Source organism: Protopterus annectens, chromosome 12.part0 (genome assembly GCF_019279795.1).
Source record: "Protopterus annectens isolate FY-2018-M chromosome 12.part0, PAN1.0, whole genome shotgun sequence".
Taxonomy (NCBI): domain Eukaryota; kingdom Metazoa; phylum Chordata; order Ceratodontiformes; family Protopteridae; genus Protopterus; species Protopterus annectens.
Window position 1 is genome coordinate 929,580,657 of NC_056746.1, and position 27,508 is coordinate 929,608,164.

Consider the following 27,508-nt stretch of genomic DNA (forward strand, 5'->3'; position numbering starts at 1 on the left):
AATAGTTTCCAGGATCCTTTGAGGCACCACCTTTGTGGAGAGGGACCACTGTTGCTGTATGCCACTCTTTGGGTACATGTCCTGTAGAAAGGCTGAGATTGAACAGTAGTTTTATGTTTGGGTTTAGCTCTTCTTGGAGTTCATGTAGGACGCAGCCCAGGACACTGTCTGGTCCCATTGATGCTGTGTTTTTTGCTTTGGAGAGGGCGGCTCTTACCTGAGCATCTGAGATGTCAGGGGGGGCAGCACTCTGCTGGGATAGATATTTGCCCTTTTGGTGGGGGGGGAGAAGTTTGCGCTGAATGTGTCAGCTAGCATGTTGGTAATGTCTGTGGGTTCGGTGTATTTTTTATCATTTTGGACTAATTCTGAGCATATCTGGGAATTCCCACCTAGGTTACTAACATAACTAAAGAAAGCCTTGTGATTATCCTTAGTGTCCTGTGCAATTTTTCTCTCGAAGCTGGCCTTAGACGATTTTATGAGTGCCCATAGTTTTTTGCTAATACTGATCAGAGATGCCTTCCCTTTTTGGGATTTTGCCCTATCATGTAGTAGCTTCCTCCTTCTGTTGTATAGTTTGTTTATGGCTGGGGTCCACCAGACAGGATGTCTGCCTTTGGAGGATTGGGTCTTGGTTTTATTTGGGATTGCATGATCCATGCATTCCTGAAGGTGTTCATAGAATGCGTTTATAAAGGATTCTGCGGTCTGGGCCGTATTTTCCATAGGCCCGGGGGCTTTGAAGGATTCTACCTCAGTTTTGAGGAGTGTGAAATTTGCTTTAGAGAAGTTTTTCACTGTGGTTTTCTGGGCAGGGGGTGGGGTCGGGATGTGAATATCCAGTGAGATTAGTTTATGGTCTGATCTTACCAGTGAGGGATACACTTCTGGTCTGGAGCATAAAGTCCCCATGTTGGTGATGATCAGGTCCAGTATGTTTTCCCCTCTTGTGGGAGTGGTAACAAGTTGTTCCATAGCATTTGAGTTTTTAAATTCTAGGAACCTTTGGGCTAGGGTGTTGGAACTAGAGTAATGCTCCCAGTCTATGTTTGGGTAGTTGAAGTCGCCGAGTATAATGGTGTTTAGAGAGACCTTCATATTTTCCAGTGTTCTCAGGAAGGCCGAGTGGGGTTCCTGGGTTTGGGAGGGTGGTCTGTAGCAGGCTATAAACTGGAAGGCAGTTTTACCGACTGTTAGTTGCACATGGATAGTCTCTGATGCTTCGTGCTGTGCCACCAACCTGGAGGTGTGGGTATCTTTGACAAATATTGATACTCCCCCTCCTTTGTGGTTCTGTCCAAGTTTTGGGGCCGAAAAGCATGGTATGAGGTATAACCTGGTAGTGCTGGGGTGCTCTCGGGAGCCTTGAACCAGGTTTCTGTTACTGCACAGATATCGATGTTCTCCATGCTAAGGAGAGTTTTGAGTGCATGCATCTTGAGGTTTAGACTTCTGGCGTTGAGTAGCATTACTCTTAGTTTCTTATCCCTTGTGATACCTATGGAGGTGGGTTTGTCTTTTGAGCCTTACCTAAAAAAGGCACTATGGGGTAGCAAGAGCCTTTGCCAATATCCAAAAGCCCAGGGGTGACAGGTGCAAGCCATCCCTAGCGAAGCATCGTGGCTTGTCGAGCATGTCATCCCAGGCTGACAGGCATTGGATCCCCTTTGAATGACACCAATACTTAAGCCAATTGTTAAAATTGATCATCTTGTTATTAACCGTATTATTCAAGCCAATATTTTTTGTTTGACTCTGGTTATTATTCTGGATGATGGTAGAATTCTACTTTAGACTAGAGTCCTGAAGGTACTGTGCACATGCATAGTGAGAGCCATCATGTCTCTCTGTGCTGAAAGCCTCAGATCATTTGCATCCACACGGGTTACTACCTGTTCAGTTTGAAGAATTTTAGAGCTCTCATAAATCATGAATTCTATCCTCCAAGTCTCATCTAACCTGAGGAAAATATAATTTGTTTGCCTAACAATAGAATGACCAATTGCTAAGGAAATTCCATTAGTGTCTGTAGACTTAGTAGACGTAGATGGTTTAGGGTCTGCAGCCACATGACTGCACTAAGTGACTTTAGATTACATGTACAATGAGAAAGTGGTGGCATTGTGGTACTGGACTGAGACTAAGGCTTATTCGGCCTGATTCTAGGAGACTTAGGGAGCAATTCCTTGGCAACATCATCATATGTGAACATGATGTATGTCTAGGAAGGTGGGGATGACATCATCATATGTGAGCATGATGTATGTCTAGGAAGGTGGGGATGACATCATCATATGTGAGCATGATGTATGTCTAGGAAAGTGAGGGTGACATCATCATATGTGAGCATGATGTATGTCTAGGAATGTGGGGATGACATCATCATATGTGAGCATGATGTATGTCTAGGAAGGTGGGGATGAAATCATCATATGTGAGCATGATGTATGTCTAGGAAGGTGGGGATGACATCATCATATGTAAGCATGATGTATGTCTAGGAAGGTGGGGATGACATTATCATATGTGAGCATGATGTATGTCTAGGAAAGTGGGGATGACAGCATCATATGTGAACATGATGTATGTCTAGGAAGGTGGAGATGACATCATCATCATATGTGAGCATGATGTATGTCTAGGAAAGTGGGGATGACATCATCATATGTGAGCATGATGTATGTCTAGGAAGGTGGGGATTACATCATCATATGTGAGCATGATGTATGTCTAGGAAGGTGGGGATGACATCATCATATGTGAGCATGATGTATGTCTAGGAAGGTGGGGATGGAGTTGTGTGGAGTGCACTGATTATTTGGGTGAGAGTGTGGTCTTGTTATGGGGTAGTGGAGGTGCTGAGTTAGATGTACTGTTTTGTGTATTAAGTGTGAGGATTTGAATAGTTTCTATGAAATAGTTGTTAAGGAGGGAGGCAGTTTCAGAAGCAGTGTTGCTTGGAAAGGGGTTGGGAGTAGTGGGGTCACTTGGGCAGAGTACGTTGTTGATGGTGGTCCAGAATTTTTGTGGATTTTTATGTGGGCTACTTTGGTTAGATGAAAAAAAGCTCTCTTGTCTTTGTTGACAAGTTTTTTAGCCAGGTTTCTGAGCTCTCTGTATGTCTGCAGTAACAGAGGGGACTTGTTTTTAACCTAGGCTTTCCAGGAAGAATCTCTTTTGTGCATGATTGAGCGGGTTTGGTTTGTTAACCAGGGGGTGTAGTTGGATTTGATTCTGATTTTTCTATACAGAGCAACTGAATCAAGTGTGTCAAGGAAAATCTTATTGAAGGAATTTAGTGCCTCATTGAGAGGGAGGTGATAGAGGAAGGACCAATTAATGCAAGATAGTTTGGAATTAAAAGTGTTTGGGTCAAAGTGGGTATGGTTTTGGCATACCCTGTAAGTAGGGTCTTTAGGTGAGTGTTGGGTGAATCTGTGTATGAAGGTTGGAGAGTGGTCACTCAATGAGCTGGGAGGTATACCCGCATTATGATAGAGCCAAGGATGGGACTGGATGAGGAGTTATTGTTTATTCTAGTAGGGGTGGAGATGTGTTGCTGAAAAGGGATATGGTGAGTGATCCAGGATAGAAAGTTATCTAGGATGGGAATATTATCACCAGGGGGAGTGTATATAGAGACTATGGCAAATATTTTTTGAGGGTTGAGGTGACAATTTATGACAAGTATTTCAGCAGGTGAAAAGCAGGGAACAGAGATGGAGAGAGGGGAAAAGTTAAGTAACTCAGAGTAGAGGATAGCAACCCCTCCTCCCCGTTTATTGGTTCTGAGCAAAAGATGTTATAACTTGGAGGTAGGATTTCTGTGTTAAGGATGTGAGGTTTCAGCCAAGTTTCTGATAGGGCAAGAATGTGAGGAGATGTGTTAGATATCTAGGAGTGCAGGTCTGTTACTTTATTTGCAATACTTTGAATATTTAGACAGAAGATTTTTTAGAGATTTGGAAGGGCAATTACTGGTAGGAAGGGGTAAGTGAGGGGAAGGGGAATGAGTAGTGATATTGTGCAAGAAAGAGGTGGGAGGCTGTAGGTTGGGGTGGATGTCTCCATTCAAAAGAAGAGTGTTGAAAAAAGTGAGACGAGAAGAGTGTAAGTTCAGGGTTGTAGGAAATCTAGGTTTCTGACCAAAGGAGCGAGAGATGAGTTAGAACAAGTAGGAACGTTGAGGAGTTCAGATGGTGAAATAGGGTAGAGAGATGGTGAGATTAATTGTGGGTAAGAGATAGTATGAGTGTTACGAGTATAGGGAAGAGTAGGTGAGGGGGATTGATAGTAGATTGATGAATGGTAAGAGGTTGTTAGAGAGAGGAAGAAGAGAAAAGTGGTGAAGAGATAGAGTGGCCACATGACTGGTAAATAGGTTGGGAGAGGGAAGAGGGGTAGATGAGTCAAGAATGCAGTGAATAAGAGTAGTGAAAGCAGAGAAAGCAGAGAGGGTGTGACTAGAAATATAAGTAGGAGTTAGTGAGGAAGGAGGGGAAGGAGGAGGAGTGAGAATGTAAGGGAGGAGAGATAGGTGGGAGTCGTTATAGGAGTGAAGCAGGTGTTAGATTAGTGATTGGATAGGAAGAAGGGGTGTGGTGTGTAAGAGTATATATATGTAAAGAAAGTGGGAGTGGGTGGGAATCGGGGTAGGGTATGGGAGTGGAGAGAGCCAGAACGAAGTGAGGGTGAATGGAGCGGTCACCGACAGGAGCAGAAGATCGTTATGCTTCAAAAAAATTATTTATTGATCTAGCAGTAGCCTATAACTGGTAAGCTGCAGGCTGATGTTACACTGCCCAATAATACCAAGTGCTAAAAGGCTGGCCACAGAAGCAGTAACAATATACTGAGCTTCCATGTTAGCCAGAAAGATTGAGCAGGAAATGTTTTCAAATGATCTATGGGTGAGACAGGTTTTAATTAACTTTTCTGCTTCCTTAGTGGTTAAGGTAGCTTTTATTTAACTTTGCTGATACCTTACTGCACTAATAATAAAAGTGTGGACTGTGCTGGTCCAGATAGTGCCTTCTGTAGTAACCATGGTAGACTAGATGAAAACCAGAATATCTTCTGGGATATGATAGCTACAGGATCACAGAAGAGTGTATAAAGCACAGCTTGTCACAGTTGCTATGGGCATAGTTTTGCAGCCAGTCCGATGGCTCAAGATCAAAAACAGGAACAGACCCACTCAACTTAAAGCAACCCAGAAAAGCACAGTATAGCACAAAAGAACACAAATGGCCAGTCAAAACAAGATCTGCTAAGTAGTCATCCAGCAATAAGATACTCAGAAAGAATGTGATTTTACTCTGCTCTCAACAAATTATAACTAGCTTCTTGAGGTCTAGCCGAAAGATTACCAAATCACAAAATAATGTTTAGATCAGCACAAGTACAGTCAATAACAGAAAAAGAGTATCACAGTTGTTATGAGCCTAGCTTTGCAGTCAATGCAATGGTTCAAGTTGGCAAACAGGAGCAGACCAGCTTAACGTACATGTCTGTACTGGAACAGTGAAACACTGAATTTCAGGAAACAGGGCTTATGCCTGCAGAATTGCTCATAATTAGAAGGCTTAGAAGCAAATCATATATTGCTACTACGTTGCCATTTCCAGAGCATGATCAATGTCATGCAACTGCTAAAAGGAAATCACCAAAGAAAGAAGCAAGATGATAACAACATTTCCAGAACTTCATGGACTTTACAGAAAGGATAAAATAAGAATGCAATTTGGATGGTGCAGTGGCGTAGTGGTTTGCATTGCTGCCTCAGAGCAAGAGGTTCTCTGGTTTGATTCTCAGCTGGGATGCCTTCTGTGTGGAGCCGGCATGTCCTCCCTGTGTTTGTGTGGGTTTCATCTGGGTACTCCAGTTTCCTCCCACATTACAAAGACGTGTTTGCAGCATTTCTCCCTGGGCATCTGCTGAAAATTGACTTGTTCCAAGTAGGAATTTCCTGGTAAACAAATAATAAATACATTTCCAAAAGATAATACTGGAGGCCAATCAGACTCCATTTTATTAGGTTAAGTAGGGAACCAACATTTTATTTAATTCAGAGATACAGATATGTCTAGAGGAGAAAGAAAAATCCAGTGTTAAGAACAGAACACAGTGTTAAGGGCAGTGTAGCAACAACAGCACACCACCTTCTCAGATTGAAATAATATTCTGGTGTTACTTAACAGGTCAGTGTGCCTCAAAGTCTAATCAGATTACTTCAGTAATGCTACTTGACAGGTTAAATGTGAAGACCAATCAAAAGGCAGAGAACCAGAAGTCATAAGGAGAAAATATGGAAACATAAGATGTAAGACAAGACAGTGACTGTACAGATGGATATAGGCTGAGAAATTTCAACAAAAATGCAAAGCTTGCTTAATGTGCATAGCATGATATGACATAATAAATATCATTATTTCACTTTATCAGTCATGATATGGTAGTTCATAGTTAATAGCAGAACTGTTAAAAGTCTTTGTGCAATACTGTTGCTGCTTATGTAGTAATGTACATAATTCAGTACTTTTAGTAATTAAAAAAAGTGATGTAGTATGTAGGTCTTAAACCACTAGCAGGAGGCACAGCAGCAGCGGCCTTAGGTCAGCTGGTGCCCTAGGCAAAAGGGCTCCACAGTGCCCCCCCCCCCACACCACACAGGTGCCCCCAACCTGGTCTACCTACACCAAATAAATACTGGAAAAGCGCCCTGCTACAGCGGTGCCCTAGGTGGCTGCCTAGTTGGCCTATGCCTAAGGCCGGCCATGAGGATGCCTGTCATCATGAGTGGTGCAGTAAAAGCTTCTAGACAATGTGTGGAGGATGACATAATGGTTAAGGTGTTTACCTTAAAGAGACAAGGTGCAGCATTTGATTCTCACATGGGGTAACTGGCTAGGTTTCAAATGGCTCAAAAGGGCAGCTAGCCTAGTACTAATCTGTGAATCTATGAATCTATGAAAACCATGCCTTTCCAATGCCTTTTTTTCTTAACCATTTTGATATCTAGATTAGATCAGTGACATACTAATACTGCAGCAAAGTAAATGATTTTAAGATCATGTACATAACCAGTAACTACCTCAAAAAACACAATGAACATTTTAGCTTTTGTAAAAGAGGAGAATGTAGCATTTAGTGCTATATTTGTAAGAAAAAAAAGCAATAATTCTTTTGAATTTGCAAGTTACATGGTCATTCCAGCAGCATGTAACAATCACAGCAACGACTTCATGAAGGCAGTCCAGACATCTAGTTGTCTTAAGTCTTTACCGATCACCATGACAGAGTTTTTGAATGTTACAGCTCTTCTTGTAGTGGCTTCTCTCAGATGATGTAAGCTACTATCACAGAGCTAGGTCACACAAAATCAACACCTTCTTAGCAACTATTTAATTAAAAATGTATCAGGTTAGTCTACCAACATAAAAAATACAAATATCAATTTATGAAATGAATACTCATGGGTGTATTTAAGTACACTTGATATGCTCTGCACACCTTTATGATATACAGACCCTGGAATTACTGTAGTCAACTGAATTAGGTCAAGATGTATTCCTTCCTCTTTTCTTTCTTGTAGCTTTAAGATTTTACAGATAAAGTAAGAAAGTGCAAATGGCTTTGCTATACTTCATGCAGTGTCAAAGTTCACCAGAATGTGTAACTTTCAGCATCGCTCTGCTCTGTATCATCTCACACCATGCTGTGTAAGTCACTCCATTATATGATGGACTCGTTATGAATCTGCTCAGGGAATTTTACTTTCTTTTTTTCCATCTTTACTTGGCACCTTAACCCTGAAGCACTATGGGTAGCTGTATTTATAAGCCAAGCTTTTTCAGAACACAAGTTAGGGTTCACATAGTTTATGCTGATGAACATTAATAAAAAAAAAATATATATATATATATCTATATATATATATATATATATATATATATATATATATATATATATATATATATATATATATATATATATATATACTTGTTTTCCCGCCTTTCTAAGCTAGTTTAGTCCAGTTTTCAGGTTAGTGCTGAATTCAGGGCTGTGTTACAAGTTTCTGTGTTTGTCCATAGCTTACTTGGATAGAAGGAAGTTTCTCTGTTCACTGTGAGAGAGAGAGCTTTGAGCAGCCTATCTGTCCCTGGAGGAGTGGTTTCAGCCCAGGCATTAGTAGTTTATTGGCCATTTTGGGCTAAATTCTATCTTTCATTTCCCTGCTATAAGACCCACGTTTGCAAGGTTTTTGTGCTAGTATACAGCTCAGCAAGCTCCTGCCTGGTGCCCTGCAGAGTTCTACAGCAGCAGAGAGACAAAAGAGAGACTTTGGAGTGATTAAGTATCATTTTTCTGCATTTTCTTGCTGCCTTTAGCTAATTCCGCCTAAAATGCCAATTTTCTAGAGTTTCTGTGATTTAAAAAGCTTGTTTCAGCTACATATTGTACTTATTTTACTGCCTGCACTTTAACAAAGTAATTTTTGTGTTTAAATTACCTGTTTAACTGTTGTAGGCTACACACTCAAGTGTGATAGCCATTTCTGTGCATTTAAAGTATTTTTTGATTGTATCTGCTTTATTTTCTGAAAAAAACAAAAAAAAAAAAAAAAAAAAAAATACAAGTTTCTGTGTTTGCCCATACCTTACTTGGATAGAAGGACGTTTCTCTGTTCACTGTGAGAGAGGGAGCTTTGAGCAGCCTATCTGTCCCTGGAGGAGTGGTTTCAGCCCAGAAATTAGTAGTTTATTGGCCATTTTGGGCTAATTTCTATCTCTTTCATTTCCCTGCTATAAAACCCGCATTTGCACGGTTTTGCGCACCGGGCATTGCCAGTTAGCTAGGGTATAAGTATTCCCGGCTCCACAAAGTCTACTCTTCAATTTTTCCCTTGGAACTAGACACACTTTCAACATAAGCACTCAAATCATTCACTTTATCCCGGCACTTGCCCAAAACTCATAGCAAACACTAATAAACCTTAGCACTAGACCCCCTTATACTGTAGAGAAGGACAAGGCTCTCTATTTGACCTTACCAGCCAATCAGTAAAACAGTTCACTGTACCTATTCAGGCATGTCCAAAGGGCAGTTTCAGGTGTACTCTCCAGTCCAACTGGTGAATCTGGGCATTTTGAGGCAATGTTACAATTGCCTCATGTACACAGACAACCCTCTCCTCCTTCCACCAAACACTAATACTTGCAAGAGATGCAGTTATACAGCCAAACTGGAGGCTAAGCTCTCTCAACCCAAGACTGGACCAGGCAGTCAAGAAGAGAAGGGAATTACTTGCATCACACCACCAGTCTCACAAAGACCTATGAAACCAGCACCGGCAAAAAACACACATAAATACACAAAAACATACTTGGAGGCTCTAAATAAAAATATGCAAAAGCAACAGAGACCTCCAAAGCAGACATTCAAGCAACCTCCATCCCCCAGCACAAACTATGAAACACATACTTTACAAAACCAGTGTGCCACACAATCACAGCCCTTAAGGCAAAATAACATACCCAACACACTAGTAATAGGTGACTCTATAGTCAGGTACATTGACGTCCCACTCACTAGGCTAAACAAGGAGAAGGTTGCTGTTAGCTGCCTGTTGGGTACCAGGATCTGCCACATAACACAAGCACTCAGGTCACCCCAGAATAAGTACAAATATGACTCTGTCATTGTTCATGTTGGTGTGAATGACCTGAGATGTACCTCCTTGGACTACATGAGAAGAGACATGGAGGAGTTCTCTGATCACATAGCCCAGACTGGTATGACCCTGACCCTGAGTAGTATCCTGCTTCACCAAGAATGATGCCATGGTATAGAGAAAAAAAATATCAATTTCAACAATTGGCTAAGCTTCTGGTGTCATTCAAAGGGGATCCAGTGTTTGTCAGCCTGGGATGACATGCTTGACAAGCCACACTGCTTCGCTAGAGTCGGCTTGCACCTGTCACCCTTAGGCTTTCGAATAGTGGCCAAGGCTCTTTCCACCCCCATAGTGCCTTTTTTAGGCAAGGCTCAAAAGACAAACCCACCGCCGTAAATAGCACAAGTAATAAAAAACTGAGTGTAATGCTGCTCAATGCCAGAAGTCAAAACCTCAAAATGCACCCACTCGAGGCAATCCTCAGTATGGAGAAAATCAATATATGTGCAGTAACAGAAACCTGGTTTAAGGATCCAGAGAGCACCCCAGCACTGCCAGGCTATAACTCATACCATACATTTTGGCCACAAAACCCGGACAGAAATACAAAAAGTGGGGGAGTATCCATATTCATCAAGGATACCCACACCACCAGGTTAGTGGCACAGCATGATGCTTCAGAGATCATCCACATGCAACTAACAATGGGCAAAACTGCAATTCAAATTATAGCTTGCTACAGATCACCTACCATGTCCCAGGACCCCCACTCCGCATTCCTGGAAACACTGGGAAACATAAAGGTCCTACCAAACACCCTGATATTTGGTGATTTCAATTACCCAAACATTAACTCGGAGAACTACTCAGGTACGAACTCCCTTGCCCAACATTTCCTAGAATTTATAAACTCAAACACCCTGGATCAACTGGTCAACACCCCCACCAGAGGTGACAACATATTGGACCTGGTCATCACCAACATGGGCGACCGGTGTTCCACACTGGAGGTCAACACCTCGCTGGTTAGATCTGACCATAAACTAATCACTCTGGATATCCACATTCCACCACCACCCCTGTTTAAAGAAACCACCATGAAAAACTTTTCAAAAGAAAACTTCACGTTACTTAAGACAGAGGTGGGAAGTTTCAAAGCCCCCATGCTAAAGGATAATGCTGTCCAAGCTGCAAAATCCTTTACTAATGCACTCTACGGGCACCTACAAGAATGCATGGATCATACTATCCCAAACAAAACCAAGACTCACTCCTCCAAGAAAAGGAAAATATTCTGGTGTACCCCTGCCATAAACAAGCTATACAATAGAAGGAGGAAACTATTACAGAAAAGAGTAAAATCCCAAGAAGGGAAGACATCCCTGATCAGTATCAGCAAGAAACTACGTTCCTTCATAAAATCATCCAAGGCTAGCTTCGAAAGAAAAATTGCCATGGACTCCAAAGATAACCACAAGGCATTCTTTAGCTATGTCAAGAATCTAAGTGGCAATTCTCAGATCTGCTCGGAGTTAGTGCAGAATGGCACAAAATACACTGATCCGACTGATATAGCCAACATCCTGGCAGACAGGTTCAGTGCAAACTTCACCCCCCTCTCACTCCCAAAACGGCCCATAACTATACCAGAAGAATGTAGTGCCCCTGAAATCAAAGACACTCAGGTTAAAACAGCCCTCTCCAAATCCAAAAGCACAGCATCAGTGGGACCGGATGGTGTCTCAGGCTGCGTCCTACATGAGCTCAAAGATGAACTAACCCCTCACCTAAACACACTGTTTAAACTCAGCCTCAACACAGGCTACATGCCCACAGAGTGGCACACAGCAATGGTTATTCCACTTCACAAAGGTGGAGCCACAACGGACCCTGGGAACTATTGCCCTATAAGCCTGACTAGCTTGGTCTGCAAAGCTATGGAGCACATCATCATGGATCTCATTAACAGAGACATTGGCAACCTCCAAATACTGGACCCTACCCAGTTTGGCTTTGTTAAGGGCAGATCATGCCTCCTAAACCTGGTGAACTTCTTTGAGACAGTTACCAAGGCTATACACGAGGGAAAGGTGGTCCACACAGCCTACCTAGACCTCGCAAAGGCCTTCAACACCATTCCCCACTCAGGTATTATAGACAAGCTCACTAGCCTTAAAATAAATCCCTATGCCACGAGATGGGTTGCCAACTGGCTCATGGACAGAACCCACATGGTAAGAGTTGTGGGAGCTAGGTCTGACTCTAAACTGGTTACAAGTGGCATTCCCCAGAGCCCAGTCCTAGGACCCCTCCTGTTCAGCATATACTTCTTAGAGGTACAGACAAGCGCAGGAGGACTATGGCTGACCAAGTTCACAGATGACTGCAAACTAGGGCCTATAATTGACTCTCAGGCTGACACAGACATCTTCCAAAATGGTCTCACTGAGACAGATACCTGGTGTCAAAACCATGGTCTCAAGCTAAATGCCAAAAAGTGCATAGTCATCCCCTTTGGAAAAAACAGTGTACCCACAAACTACCACATAGGTGGTAGCCCCCTAACTATGGAAGATGTAATAAGAGATCTGGGGACCCAAGTCCAGGGACTGACATACAAGGCCATGTCCAACCCAGAATTAATAGACATGATCCAGCTAAAGAAAACCATATCACCTTGAGCCTCATGCTTCAGGGATCTAAACCTCACCACAACAATAAATCGTACGTGCTGGAGGGATATATTCCTGTCACAGAGACTTCCCATGCTCTGGAACAAGATTACAATTTACATTAGGCAGAGCTCCTCGCTAACCCTCTTCAAGAGAAACCTTGATGAGTGGATGGGAAACAGAAAGTTTACCCCAGTGATCACTTCAATGGCTCTGCTGGACAGAGGCACAGGAAACTAATCTAAGGGGGTGGCAAAAGCCAACAAATTCTGGCTAGGCTTATAAATGCCTTCAGGCAGATAGCCTAGTACCTGCCTATGAACCTGTGAACCTATAAGTAGATAGTAACCTCTCCTTTGATAATCACATTGCCAAAGTGGTTAGAAAATCCTTCTATTTGGCCCACCTAATCACAAAAGGGTTTGCATCCAGATCGAAAGAGGTCATTGGGCCCCTCTACGCATCACTCATCAGACCCATCATAGAGTACAATGCCCCATTTGGGATGTACCTTTTAAGACACCTGCAACAACTGGAAAGACCACAGAAGTTCTTCACCAAGAGGATCACTGGCCTCAAGCAGATGCCCTATGCAGTTCGACTGAAGAAACTCCAGCTGTACTCGGTTATATACTGCCTACTCAGAGGTGCTCTCTGCCTGACATACAAGGCCATGTCCAACCCAGAACTGATGGACATGCTCCACCTAAAGAAAACCATATCCCCTCAAACCACGCACTCCAGGGATCTAAACCTCACCACAACAATAAATAGGATGAGCTGGAGGGATAGATTCCTGTCCCAGAGACTTCCCATGCTCTGGAACAAGATTCCAATCTACATTAGGCAGAGCTCCTCACTAACCCTCTTCAAGAGAAACCTTGACGAGTGGATGTGAAACAGAAAGTTTACCGCAAGGATCACTTCAGTGGCTTTGCTGGACAGAGGCATAGGGAACTAATCTACGGGGGCGGAGAAAGCCAACACATTTCGGCTAGGCTTATAAATGCCTTTGGGCAGATAGCCTAGTGCCTACCTATGAACCTATGAACCTATAACTGTGAAACCTGTCCATACCTAGTGCATCGGGGTTTTAGCTTTCTGGACACTTCCTTGTTGTAATGATGGGGCTTGTATACCTCAGTGAATCTATGAGCTATACTAGTATGGGCAGGGACTGACAGAGAGATCAAACTAAAATGGTCCAAGGAAAAGGTAACAGCAAGCCACTCCATTATTGTTTGCCAAGAAAATCTTAAGGACAAAGGCAAACAGTCATATTGAAATGCCACCAGTAGATGTGACCCTTAGATCTAACGTACTTTGGATACTGCTGAGGCTGGAGAAGAGGACAAGTACACGTAGTTCTAGAGGCTGCAATGTAAACACATTAAAGCTGTGAAGATGTCTTTCTGGTGAGTTTTTTTGGGAGGAAAGGAAAGTCTGATACTGTAAAGAACTATAAGGTATCGAGACTGCCAATGCAAGAACAATGAAGCAAGGTTAACCTGATGTGGTTAAAGACAAGATGACCAGAATAAGCATTGATATCTTGGGAATTAGTCAAATAAAATGAACATGAATGGGTCATTTTACATCAGATGATCACCAGATCATTTGCTGTGGACAAGAATCTTGCAGAAGAAATGCAGTAGTTCTTATAGTCCAAAACAAAACTGTATTTACTAAAGTTAACAATTTACGTATGAGCATTTTAACAATGCTGACATGTTTCAGTAGTGCATTTGTTAGGTGAAGTCATACTTATAACTTGTCACAAATCTATAAAGGGCAACCAAAGAGGAAAGTGAAGATCCACAGCCACTGTTCACTCACCACCAAAGAAAAGAAGAAACCTAAAGGGAAGGAGAGAAAACTTCAATAAAGGAAGAGAAGAGACAGGCTTCACTGCAATGCATTCACCATAAGGAATAAGCTCAAATGTATAAGGGGAGTAAGCAGTGTTACATCGCAGGGTTATAAGGTATAATAATAGTGAGGAGTGCTACACCACAGGGTTATAAGGTATCTTAATAGTGAATAGTGTTACACCACAGTGTTATAATGTATAATAATAGTGAGCAGAGTTACACCACAAGGTTATAAGGTATAATAGTGAGCAGTGCTAGACCACAGGGTTACAAGATATAATAATAGTGAGCAGTGTTACACCACAGGGTTATAAGGTATAATAATAGTGAGCAGTGCTACACCACATGGTTATAATGTATAATAAAAGTAGGCAGAGTTGCACCACAAGGTTATAAGGTATAATAGTGAGCAGTGTTAGACCACAGGGTTAAAAGGTATAATAATAGTGATTAGTGTTATACCACAGGGTTATAAGGTATAATAATAGTGAGCAGTGTTACACCACATGGTTATAATGTATAATAATAGTGAGCAGAGTTACACCACAGGGTTATGAGGTATAATAATAGTGAGCAGTGTTACACCACATGGTTAGAATGTATAATAATAGTGAGAAGAGTTACACCACAAGGTTATAAGGTATAATAGTGAGCAGTGTTAGACCACAGGGTTACAAGATATAATAACAGTGAGCATTGTTACACCACAGGGTTATAAGGTATAATAATAGTGAGCAGTGCTACACCACATGGTTATAATGTATAATAATAGTGAGCAGAGTTGCACCACAAGGTTATAAGGTATAATAGTGAGCAGTGTTACACCACAGTGTTATAAGGTATAATAATAGTGAGCAGTGTTACACCACATGGTTATAATGTATAATAATAGTGAGCAGAGTTACACCACAGGGTTATAAGGTATAATAATAGTGAGAAGTGTTACATCACATGGTTATAATGTATAATAATAGTGAGCAGAGTTACACCACAAGGTTATAAGGTATAATAGTGAGCAGTGTTACAAGGTATAATAATAGTGAGCAGTGTTACACCACAGGGTTATAAGGTTTAATAATAGTGAGCAGTGTTACACCACATGGTTATAATGTATAATAATAGTGAGCAGAGTTACACCACATGGTTATAAGGTATAATAATAGTGAGCAGTGTTACACCTCAGGGTTATAAGGTATAATGATATCCAGGTGTGGGGCAGCAGAAACTGTGTTCGGAAGAAGTCATGTTGTACCATAGATTTTACAGCTTTTGTTTGGAACACAAAATCTCAAAGCTAACTGTTCACCTATTTGACTGTTGTGGATGCCACATGTCATGAATGGGATACAGTTTTAACTAGCAAATAGTTTCACTTGTTCATTACACTTGCTTCTTGGGAATAACTGAACACACTCATCTTGTCATATAGCAGTCTGTGAAATATTTCAACTGTGGGGTCATAAGATGTAAAGGGTTAATATGCAACTGAATGGCCAGGTAAAATGTATGTATACCTGATTGGTGTTGCTCTGTAGAAAGCTATACAGTACATTCTGTAAATGGCAGAGTGAGACCTGAGTCATCTGGTGGGGATGACTAAGCTGTCTTGTTATGAAAACGTACTGTTCCACTTAATGTTTGTGCTCAAGATTTGTAATAAATAACAGTAGCACATTACCAATAGCTATCATATGACAACTTTGAGCTACAAGCATCGAGCAACATATGTAAGTGATTCATAGGGACCAAAAAAGGCTGCAGGACTGATGCATTACAACTACATCATAAGGAAAATGTGGTTGTTATTCTGTATTACAACCCCTAGAATTTGCGTAGCATGGAAGCACTGGAATCATGCAGGATAACGCACGCTAATATTTACATGACAATATATGTAGTAAGGTACTCAAAGTTCTTTCCTGTCCTCCACCATCTGCACTTCCCTTCCTACCCTCATCTATCTCTGCTGTAACTAATTATGTAATCACCTAGTACCACCTTCTGTTTGAATCCTCAGTGCCAAACTGCTACCATCCCCTGGTTTTTGGTGTACAATATCATATTGGTTAGCCTTCACAGAACCAAGTGTAGAGTTCTATTCTGGCTACCCACTTCACTGATATCTTGCACATTCTTTGCCATAGCTGGTACCAATAAACATTGCCTATGTCACATTTTCATCTGAACATGTATAGAGGGCCTGCAATAACACCTTAGACTTCTGGGTAGTATTTTTTTTAAGCTTTTGAGTCTATTGTGGTCTATGACAAAATGTGCACACCTATAGGTTACATGTGTTGGTTAGTGTATGTGTGCATGGTTTTGTGTGTGTGAGTGTGTGTGTGTGTGTGTGTGTGTGTGTGTGTGTGTGTGTGTGTGTGTGTGTGTGTGTGTGTGTGTGTGTGTGTGTGTGTGTGTCCCAACTTTCTGTGTACCTCCCCTCTCTCTCCATTTGGTGTCCACTTACCTATACTCTATTATTCTGTGACAAAATGTGCTAATTTTCTTATACAAACTTCAGGAAGGGTCATGTCATCAAGATGTTCCTTCCTGCATCTGTATATTGAACCCTTATATTGCCCTTTACATTCTGTTCCATACAATGAGTTGCTCTGCCAAACCTTGTGTACATGAGCCATTGTGTCCTATGTGGCAAATCCTGCCATAGGACTGCATAGCTCATAATACTCCTCCTTCACAGATGGGCATGGCAGTGTCATGCCATTGTTCTGTCTTCCCATACTTACATACAACATTTTTTTCATGTCTCTGTTGCTGCCATTTAGCCTGGGTATTGAGTACAGTGTGGTGCAGGGATACAATCTGAGGTGCCATGGCTTCCTTCATTTTGCCTGTTTTAAAGTCCACCATCTTATTCTGTAAACCCCTGATCTGACAATTGGTCATCTTAATGAGTCTTACACAATACTGTATCCCCATTTAATATCATGCTAATAAAGGTCTCTTAGTGAAGTAGTTATGTTATCAAAATAATTTAACATGGCTGTCTCTGAACTGCTATCTTAACTCAATGAACTATTAACCATGAGTAGCACTACTGTGCTCATCCATGCTCATCTCATGGCTAGGGACACCTGTACACTGTGCTTGTGCATGGAACCTGTGAAGTATGTAGAGCCATGGCTCTGCACTACCAATGCTTCAGAAGTGCCCCATTAATGCAATATGATGCATGACATATGATATCCCAACACACACACACACACACACACACACACACACACACACACACACACACACACACACACACACACACACACACACACACACACACACACACGGATACCACTTTGCTCCTTGAGTGAACCTGTATGAGGGGACATGGCTTCCTCAGGTGCTGGGAACAGCAAGGCTCCTACCTAGTATCTGAGGGAAATTCAGTTACACCTGCTGGGACAATATGATGGCTCTTTGTACAAGGTGAATGCTTGGTACAAGGTTGATAGGATGATGAGTGATGCCACTGGCATCACCCATGTTTGTGAGCAGTGCAGGCATCATTACAGCGACCTGCAGTGGGAGTACCTTAACCTGATTAAACAGCGGAGGCAGAGGTTAGAGAGAGAGAACAAGAGTTTTACTGTGAACATTTTTTTCTGCTCATTAACAAATCCACTAGTGTACTGAGATCTTCCGCCTCTGTTTTACAGCAGCTGGGAAGCAGCAAGCCAACATGGAGGGTGTTGCAGGAGACAAGGGCACATGCTCTGGCAGAGGGGCGCATATGCCATGTGTGGCACTGCACTGTGTAGTTGCAATTCTATGTGTAACAGACATGAATACTAATACATTCTCCTTTTTCTTCTCTTCTTTTTATAGATCCATTTGTGGTTGTTGCAGACTAGTGGCAGTGGTCAACAGCCTATAGTATCCAATGCCTCTGGTGCTATGTTGCTAGTGATTATCAGGTATGCCTGTCAGGGGTCTATATCATAACATCGAAGTTCTCTAACATCGAATGTTATTATATCGAACCCTAAACACCGAAGTGTGAAAACATCGAACAGTCAGAATAATGAATTTTTTTCCCAGGGAAAAAATTCACTATTCCGAGAAACATACACACAGCACAAACACACACAAAAAAAGCCATCCACACACATACACTTAAAATCCTACACCTAAACTAAACTTTACATACAGTACTAGCTATCCACTTACCTTAACCCAACCCTAACCTTAAGGTCCGTCACTATCGCACACTCACCTCACCCGCGCCCTAACCCTAACTCACCTAACCCGCCCCCTAACTATAACCTACATAAAATCACACACTTACCTGAACCCGCACCCTAACACTAATGTCCGCACAACCGCACACTTACCTGACCCACTCCCTAACCCTAACTCACCTAACCCGCCCCTAACCCTAACCTACACACAATCGCACACTTATCTGAACCCAACCAATAACGCTCCAACATATCGAACATTGAAAACAGCAAAGCCACAGCAATGGCCCACCGAATTCTTTCCCTGGGAAAGAATTCAATGTCCTGCACATTCGCTGTTTTCAGCGTTCGACATTACGAGTTCGATATTATAACATTTGATGTTAGAGAACTTCGATGTTATAATATAGACCTGCCTGTCAGTAAGACAGACGTCATCTAATGAAGCTGAGCTAGTTGGCTTACTGTTGGCCTCTATAACCACTTCTCAGGAGGGGTGAAGAGGCTTCTCATCTGATAGTGATCTAGAAGGGTCTCCTATGGTCACCTGGCTTCAGTTGTGGAGACTGGAGTCATCTGGTATACATTAATAGCTTGACACCTGCCTCACTAGAATGCAGTGCTTTCTGGCATGGCTGGTTAAGTTGTAATACCAGCTATGTTTGACCATCAGGCTGACCCAATCACATTATTCACTAAAGTTGATAATGTTTGTATGGCTTGGCCTCTGGGCTGGTCGGAAATCTACCGTGTATCCTGTCCTATCCCCCATTTAGGCATTTCTCCATCCCAAACAACCTGTAGGCTACATATATGACCTCAGTTTTTCTTCAGCATTCCCAGAAAAATACAGAAGAAATTAGATTCTTCCCGTCTTAGTATCAGTATAATTAGTTGCACTTGAGGGTGTACTGTATATGTGTTGCAATGCTCATGGGATTTTCTGTTTCATTATGTTCTCTAGAAATCTCTGCTGAGTCATGTCACACAGAGATATGAGGAACAAGAAGTTTGGATTATAAAACCAAATTACTTAAAAGAAAAGTACAGGCTTTCATTTTTAAAAGCAATGCCACACAATCACAAGGACATGAATAAGTTATTTATTTATGTGCAGTGGAAATCTGTAGTTTGTTCACTGGACTTCACCCTTGTGACATAATAAACCCCCCTACTGTGGGTAAACAAAAAAAGAAGAAGTCACCAAAACCAGTATCCACAACAGATACACACAAATTGTATTTAGCACTTTTGTCCCGCAACCACGTTAAGGACTTGCTTCGAGATGAAATTGATTAATAAAATCTGTGTGTGCCTGTTGTGGATACTGCTTTTGGAGAACTGTTTCCTGTGATATCAGTTTTGTTTTGCCAACCATAGGTAAAATAGAATTTACTGATATTCTTCTATGATGTATCATCATAGTATATAACAATACATCACTGAACTCTATTTTGCCCTTTTTATAATCCAGTGCATTAGCATTTGGTGAGCTGTAATGAAAGTCTGCCACAGTATAGAGGTTCACAGCAGAATGAAGTGCAATACATCACATTGTAGGCTTTACACTGCAGCATAATTCAATGCCATGTTAGAAACAGCAGTATAATTAATTCTAAATAGACTGGTTCCATTTCAGTTATGAATGACAAGATTATGAATTCCTCTCAAATTTGAAAAAAATAGATTTGAGGTGAAATTCGAGTCTTGCATTTGCACGTGAGACACAGTCCCCCACAACCCTCATTCGGCTACTTTTAAAAAAACACATTTTTATTGCATTTTAAACAAATCTAAAACATATTTACAAAACAAAATCATCAATTGAACACAAAAAATGCAGGTACTTTTCATAGCTTCATAGATTGTTACTAGCTAATGACCCAGGGGGCCTTTCTAATCCTAGCCAAGTTTTCCTGAAAGAATAATGATGCTCTGCATCCGAACTGGACATCAAGGGCCAGGCATTTATAAGCTATCCATGTCCATAAGAAACATGGGTGCCAGGGCCGGTGTGAATTTCCTATTACCTCCTTTACATGTCTCTTAATGTAGTCAGCTCTGGAGCTGCTGTACCTTGGGGAGTGAGGGATTTCCCCTGCAGTGACCTTCTGAAAAAAGTGCTTTTGCAGTCAGCAGTAGTCAGGCACCTGGCCTTTGCATTCAATGTATACCGCCAGTTATATTAAACTATTACACATAACATAAACCAGAATACAGCACCCTGTTCACCACCATTGCAGCATTCACACACTGCACAATACACTGCTGCATACTGCAGTATTATACACAGCACTGCATTTGCACTGCATGATATAAAGCATTAACTTAGTGTTCATTTATCCATTTATTTTCTGATGCTCGCTTTATTTTCTCAGTGATGGAGCCTATTCCTGCAAGCTATAGGTATAACATATATAACCAGTCCTAGACAGGATGTTGGTGCATCACAGGAAACAGACAAATGCCACATACATGCACATATCTCTGCCTGATTCAGACTGATTTTCGCAAAGGTGTACACCTCACAATAACCATTTCTGATTCAGAAATATCAGTACCACAGTACTGCAACACACAGATGTGCAGCACCATGGGGGGCTGTCTCGTGATGGTACCTAAATGCTAAGGAGGCATTCTGAGGGAGAGGAGCATGCTAATTAAAGGGTTGCAAAGCTGTATAAATTAGTTTAGACACTTCTGGCTACTCATGGTAATGAAATGAAATGTGAGTTGTGCGAGCCAACACAAAACGACACCACCATAATAAAATCCAAAGTGTTTAATAAGTAAGTTGTTAAGCACTTTCATTTCACAGAATACAAAAAAAAAGGTATGTTTGAAAATGATACAACAATACATTTTAGTAGGGGTAGTAAAGTTAAAGGGACTAGAAAACATGGTCATTGTAACTACAGCTCATATATTTATGAGGGGGATTGTATGAGAGTAAGGATGATCAAGGAATTTAATTAACCTTCAAGATAGGAATTGTCTAAGTAAAGCTGTAGTATATTTAGCAAAATGTTCCACTTGTTCATGTTTTTACCATTGGGAAAATAGAAAGGAATTTTAAGAAAAGGATATATGGGCATATTTATGATATATCTATTAAATGTGATAACACTGTCCTATTTAAACATAGTGAAATATGTATAGGTTTTGAGAAATTTAAGTTTGGAATAATAGAAAAAAATAGCAAACCTCCCAGGGAGGTGATAGGCAGATGCTGCTGAGTATAAGGAACTTTATTGGCAACTTAAATTGAATGCCCTTGCTGCCCATGGTTTGAACAAGAATGTCTTGAAGCTTAGATTAGCTAAGTTATAAAATCTCACACACACACACACACACACACACACACACACACACACACACACACACACACACACACACACACACACACACAAAATTAAGCAGAACAGTAAAAGTTATTCCAGGTTTCTAGTAGTTCCACCCTGACCCAACAATTTTCCAGGATTTATTAGTTAGTCTAGAGGAATGTGTAGGCGTGTCAGCCCCTACATTCATTACACACATACAGACACTCTCACTCACTCATTTACTGATACACACACACACACACACACACACACACACACACACACACACACACACACACACACACACACACACACCTAATCTACCTTTCACTAACCTGCACCATGCATCCTCCTAGGCAGAGACACAGGCATGCACACAAACACACAGTTACACACAAATACAGACACACACACATGTACACACACGCACACACGCACACACACACACACACACACACACACACACACACACACACACACACACACACACACACACACACACACACACACACACACACACTCATGGGCAAAGCGGAGAATCACCAAATCACCAACTAGCATATCTTTGGGATATAAAAATAAAACAGAAACCCTAGCAAAAACTCTCATGGAAATAGGGAGCACATAGTGCTGATGCACAGAAGATACTCCAGCTGTAAACTGAAATGGAAAGCCATGTACCAGGAGGCAACAGTGTTAACAATGCACCACTGAGTCACCTACCAGAGTTCACTGTGTTGTGCAGTATATATACAATGATGTGTGTTATTTTATTAAACCCCCAATCAATTTCACTGAAAGAACGTATAATCCAAGAGATCATATATGATAGCCCACAGCTAGCTAGTCTTTAATCAATAAATCATTCTTGTGTCAAAACTCTTGAGAGCTGCTTAGCAAGGAATAGAAACAGCCATTGTCCTCTTTTTTCACTAATTAGAAAATAATTTCTTACCAACACTTTTAAACACTTTTAAGCAGTCTAACACATTTCTTCATATTGTCCCAACAAACTGACATTTTAACGATAAAATTAAATTCCTGCATTCAGAACACTTCTGTCACATCACGGTTCATGCTTTCGCTAAAACAACTAAAGCAGCAGATGGTCTTTGCATTTCTGTATTACCGCAAACATAATTATTGTATTTTGTAAACAAATTCCTGAACAGCATTTATAAATTAAATTAACTTGCACTCTTTTCAGGTTGCAAATAAAGCTATACTGGGCATTAAAAATAAGGAAAATGTTAAGAACTTTCTATTCTCAGATGAATTCCTTGCAAAAACATAACACTCTTTTACAAACACGTTTCTTTTTCCCCGAGGACAAAAGTTCAAAACACGCTAACCTTGAATTATAGCAGTAATGAATGATTATAGTGTGTGTTGTGATTTAATATATACTCAAGCCACTTCATTTTGTTGCATGCACTTCACCCTTTTGAACAAACTCCAGCAGTTGTTGAGTATAATCCATCATAATCTACACCCTAACAATATTGTATTGGCACTCCTTATTCTGAGGGCAAAGTCGTCAAAACTCAAGAGTCATTGAGGTTTACCTACTTTTTCAGAAGTCATATGACTTGGAGTGTGTGTGTGTGTGTGTGTGTGTGTGTGTGTGTGTGTGTGTGTGTGTGTGTGTGTGTGTGGGTAGAAGAGATTCAATATTCCGAGATGTTCAACTTCTAGAGGACCCACCTCAATAAGTTAGACATTCTGTGAGTTTGTCCTTGACATTAAGGATGCAAATCATAATTGTGCCATAATATTTATTTATTTGTTTGCCTTTGATTGCCAGGATAGTCCATCTGAAAAAGTCTATTTTCAGGTGGGCCTGGGGAGAAAAGTGTCACATTACATACATTTGGATGGAGATTTTGCATCAGTTAACAATAAAAATATGCAATATAAAACTGTGCATATATAATTTAACAGGAGATCACCATATTGCATCACAAAGTTCACTCACATTTACAAAACATTCATCATTATTTTACAGTGTAAATGTACAGTCATATTAGTAGGGTGACACAGTGGTACAGTGAATAACATTGTCACCTCACAGTAAGAGGTTCCTGGTTTGATTTTTGGTTGAGTTGTCTTCTGTGTAAAGTCTGCACATTCTCCCTGTGATTATGTAGGTTTTTTCCAGGTGCTCGGATTTCCTTCCACCTTCCAAAGCCCTGTGGTAGGTAAATCGACAACATCTGAATTGCCCATAGGGGTGAGTGTATACATATGTGATATATAACAAAGGCCTAGCAATCCACTTCTGTTTCCCACCTTGCTCAGTAAATACTGTGGATGAAGTCAGTTGCTGTTTGTCAGTGGGAATGAAATAGAACACAAACAGCCAATATGCATATGCTTGTTTTATCCAAACAGTTAAAAATTCAGTTGACATCTGTAACCAGGAGAAAAAGATATGAAGATTTTTATGAAATTAGTTGGGTCTGACTGCATAATGAGAAGATTTAATAACGGGTTTTGTACAGGACATGACTGCTTGCTAGTAGGAGTTTTTTCACTGAGATTTAAGTTATAGTTGGATGAGATTTTGAATAAGAAGTGCACCTAGTAATGGTGCCATTACAAGACCATTTTGTTGACATGTACATTTTCAAAGCGATTTTAGATTGTAGATGGAATGAAATATTTCTAACATTTGTTGGGATCAAGTTACACAGTTTAGCATCATGCTTAGAGTACAGATAGTCACTGTTATGAGTTTTAGATTTCTGGGTTTGGTTCAGTGAGTACAGTTTGCTGTGGAGTGTGTACCAATGTAATAATTAGCGGGTTGCAGGTTATCTGGGATATAGAGGATTTTGTGCGTGGTCTTACAGTGAGTAAAAACTAAATAGATTAGGTAGCTCCAGCTAGCTTAGAGACAGAAGTAGAAAATGGTGGCATGTTCAATTATTTGGAAACTTTACAATTTTATTACAAGTTTGTCGGTGGTGCAGCGGTAGCATTGTTACCTCACAGCAAGAGGTTGTCCCGTTCAATTCTCGGCTTGGGTTGGGAGTGCCTTCTGTATGGAGTCTGCATGTCCTCCCCGTGGTTGAGTGGGCGTTTGAAAGACATGCGTTGAATGGGCGTGGCTTCGCTGAAGGTTGGGTGTCGGACTGGCAACTCAACACCATAAAAACCACTGCCAATCATTAGTGGACCGGAGTTCCGCTGTGGCGACCCCTAACCGGGAAAAGCCAAAAGACAAACAAACAATTTTATTACAAGACTTTTCAAACATGGCCAGCTGGAATGATTCTAAGTTATGAGAATTTATGTGGCAAATAGGAGACTAGGGAGTAGTTAGGTCTGAGCTACAGTCTTGCTTGCATATTCTGATAAGAAAGGTTTGACTTTATAAAGCACTTTGAGTTTATGGTTATTGTTTTCTCCTGCAGCTAACCATCAGCTGTCAACAACTCCTGTCCTTGTTCACTAGGTCTACCAGATCCACTTACACTCCTGCAGGCTCGACCCAACCCCTGTCCAAAGGCAGTGTGTAGATCAAGGATGCTGGTGTAGCATCACAGTAGTGCTGGGGAGTGATTTTAACTGCCGCCTTCTCACAACAGCCTTTCCAACACCATGATTGCTGCTCTCGGACAATGTATGCACTTGTCAACACCATAATAGCTGCTATCAGACAATGTACACACTTGCCAACACCATGATCTCTGCTCTCAGACAATGTATGCACTTGCCAACACCATGATCGCTGCTCTCGGACTATGTATGTACTTGCCAACACCATGATTGCTGCTCTCGGATGATGTATGCACTTGCCAACACCATGATCGCTGCTCTTGGACGATGTATGCCCCTGTCCACAAATCTGCAACCTCCCGAGTGAGAAGATCATCTCTTGTAGCATGTAACTGAGCAGAACCATATGCTGCATATCGCAGTGAGCTTAGGCGTCCTCTCGCAGGATGGATGACATGACATCAGCCTCATACTCCCATCATCCCCTGCAGCCTCTCCATTGCCCATGTCACTAATCAAATACAGTTTTTTTGGGGCACAGTAAGGGCTTTATCCCTCTATAGCATTGGGATGCTGTTTGCAGTGATTTTTTAAAACTGCTTGCTTGATGCACCGATCACATTTTAAACTATGATCAATTATTATTCTCAGTATTTTTTTATTGTGTACTAATACAGTTCTGGTATTATTGACTGATAATATTATTAGGTTGCTGTAATCTGACTGTCGGCTTGGAGAAGAAAATACAATTAGTTTTTTTTTTTTTTTTTTTGGATTTCTTTTAGGTTGTTCACACCACTTTGAAGTTTTTGTAAAAGAATGCTGTGGGTCATCTTGGAGCTGTTTGACTGAAGAGATTACTCATATCAGTGTTGTGTTGTCTGCATATTAAATTAGATTTGCTTAATGAAAGGCTGTATGCATTTTGTTTATAAATATATTAAACAGGAAAGGTCCAAATATTTAACCCTGTAGCACAATTACTGTTATTTACTGTTATTTACCGAGGAGTTGAACGTGAGGAGTTGAACGCTCATCAGCTCAGCCTATACACTGTGTTCTTTTTGTGTGTGTGTATATGTATATATATATATATATATATATATATATATATATATATATATATATATATATATATTTTTTTTTTTTTTTGCTTTTTCCTCCCACCCAACCTTTATTGTTACCAGGTACTCCATGCTCTCCCAGACTTATTCGTAATTATCTCTCTGGCTTATCCTGTTATGCCCCCCTCCCCTCTGTAGCAATGTGGTACGGTCAGGGGGGGCATGCAATATGGGATCTTTGGCATATCACCCCACTTCCACTGCAACTCAGCCAAGGTCCACTGCTCTTTGTTGAAGATGCCTCCTCTGGCACCTTCCCCAGCCTCCACAAGGGATCACTGTTTGGAGTTGCCCACATACCACCCTACTCCCCCATGATGGGCATGACCATCCATCATTGACACTCTTAGTCACCCGGGATGCTAATTGAGCCCAGGTTGCCCGGGACATAGTCAGAATTGTATCTTTCTATACCACTGGAGTGGCTCATTTTATTGTATTATTGGTGAGTCCAAGATACTTTATTTTTCAGTAACTTTATCTGTCGTCATGATCAAATGCATAACCTGTGTTAATCCAGATAAATCGATAGAGGGTGAGTAGGCTTATGAGTACTCCTGGCTGATCAATATTAAGGACACCTAGGATTATTGTTTCAAGAGAGATATGCTTGTAGTTATCTAGGATAATATGCCCTCAGAGGTTTACTTGTCTGCACTAGGAGGAGTATACAGAGCTGCTACACATATTGTTTTCTGTGTGTTAATTATAAGTGTAGTGACTAGGATTTCTGCATTATTTGTGAGGGTTCATGACTAGGGTAAGAATTTGCTACAGTACCCATATCAGTATCATGCATTATTCTGCAATACTATATAATTCTTCCTCTTATTTTTACTTGATAATACTAACCTAAACTGCAAAGTACAAATCAGACTATGGTACAACATTCTGCACTATGTATCAATAATTCACAATACTGTAATATATTAAAATTTGCTGTGTGCTGAACTGTCTTGTATTATGATATTATCTGTTAGTGTATAGTTCGTTATTTCACAGTACCATGAATTACATCACACACCGTTATTTTCTTAAGTTTTATAAACTTTTACATTACAAATTGTCATGATGTGGAGAGCAGCATTCTGGATAAAATAAGATGATACTTGGAAAAATTGTCATGATTTTTTTGAGGCTAAAGT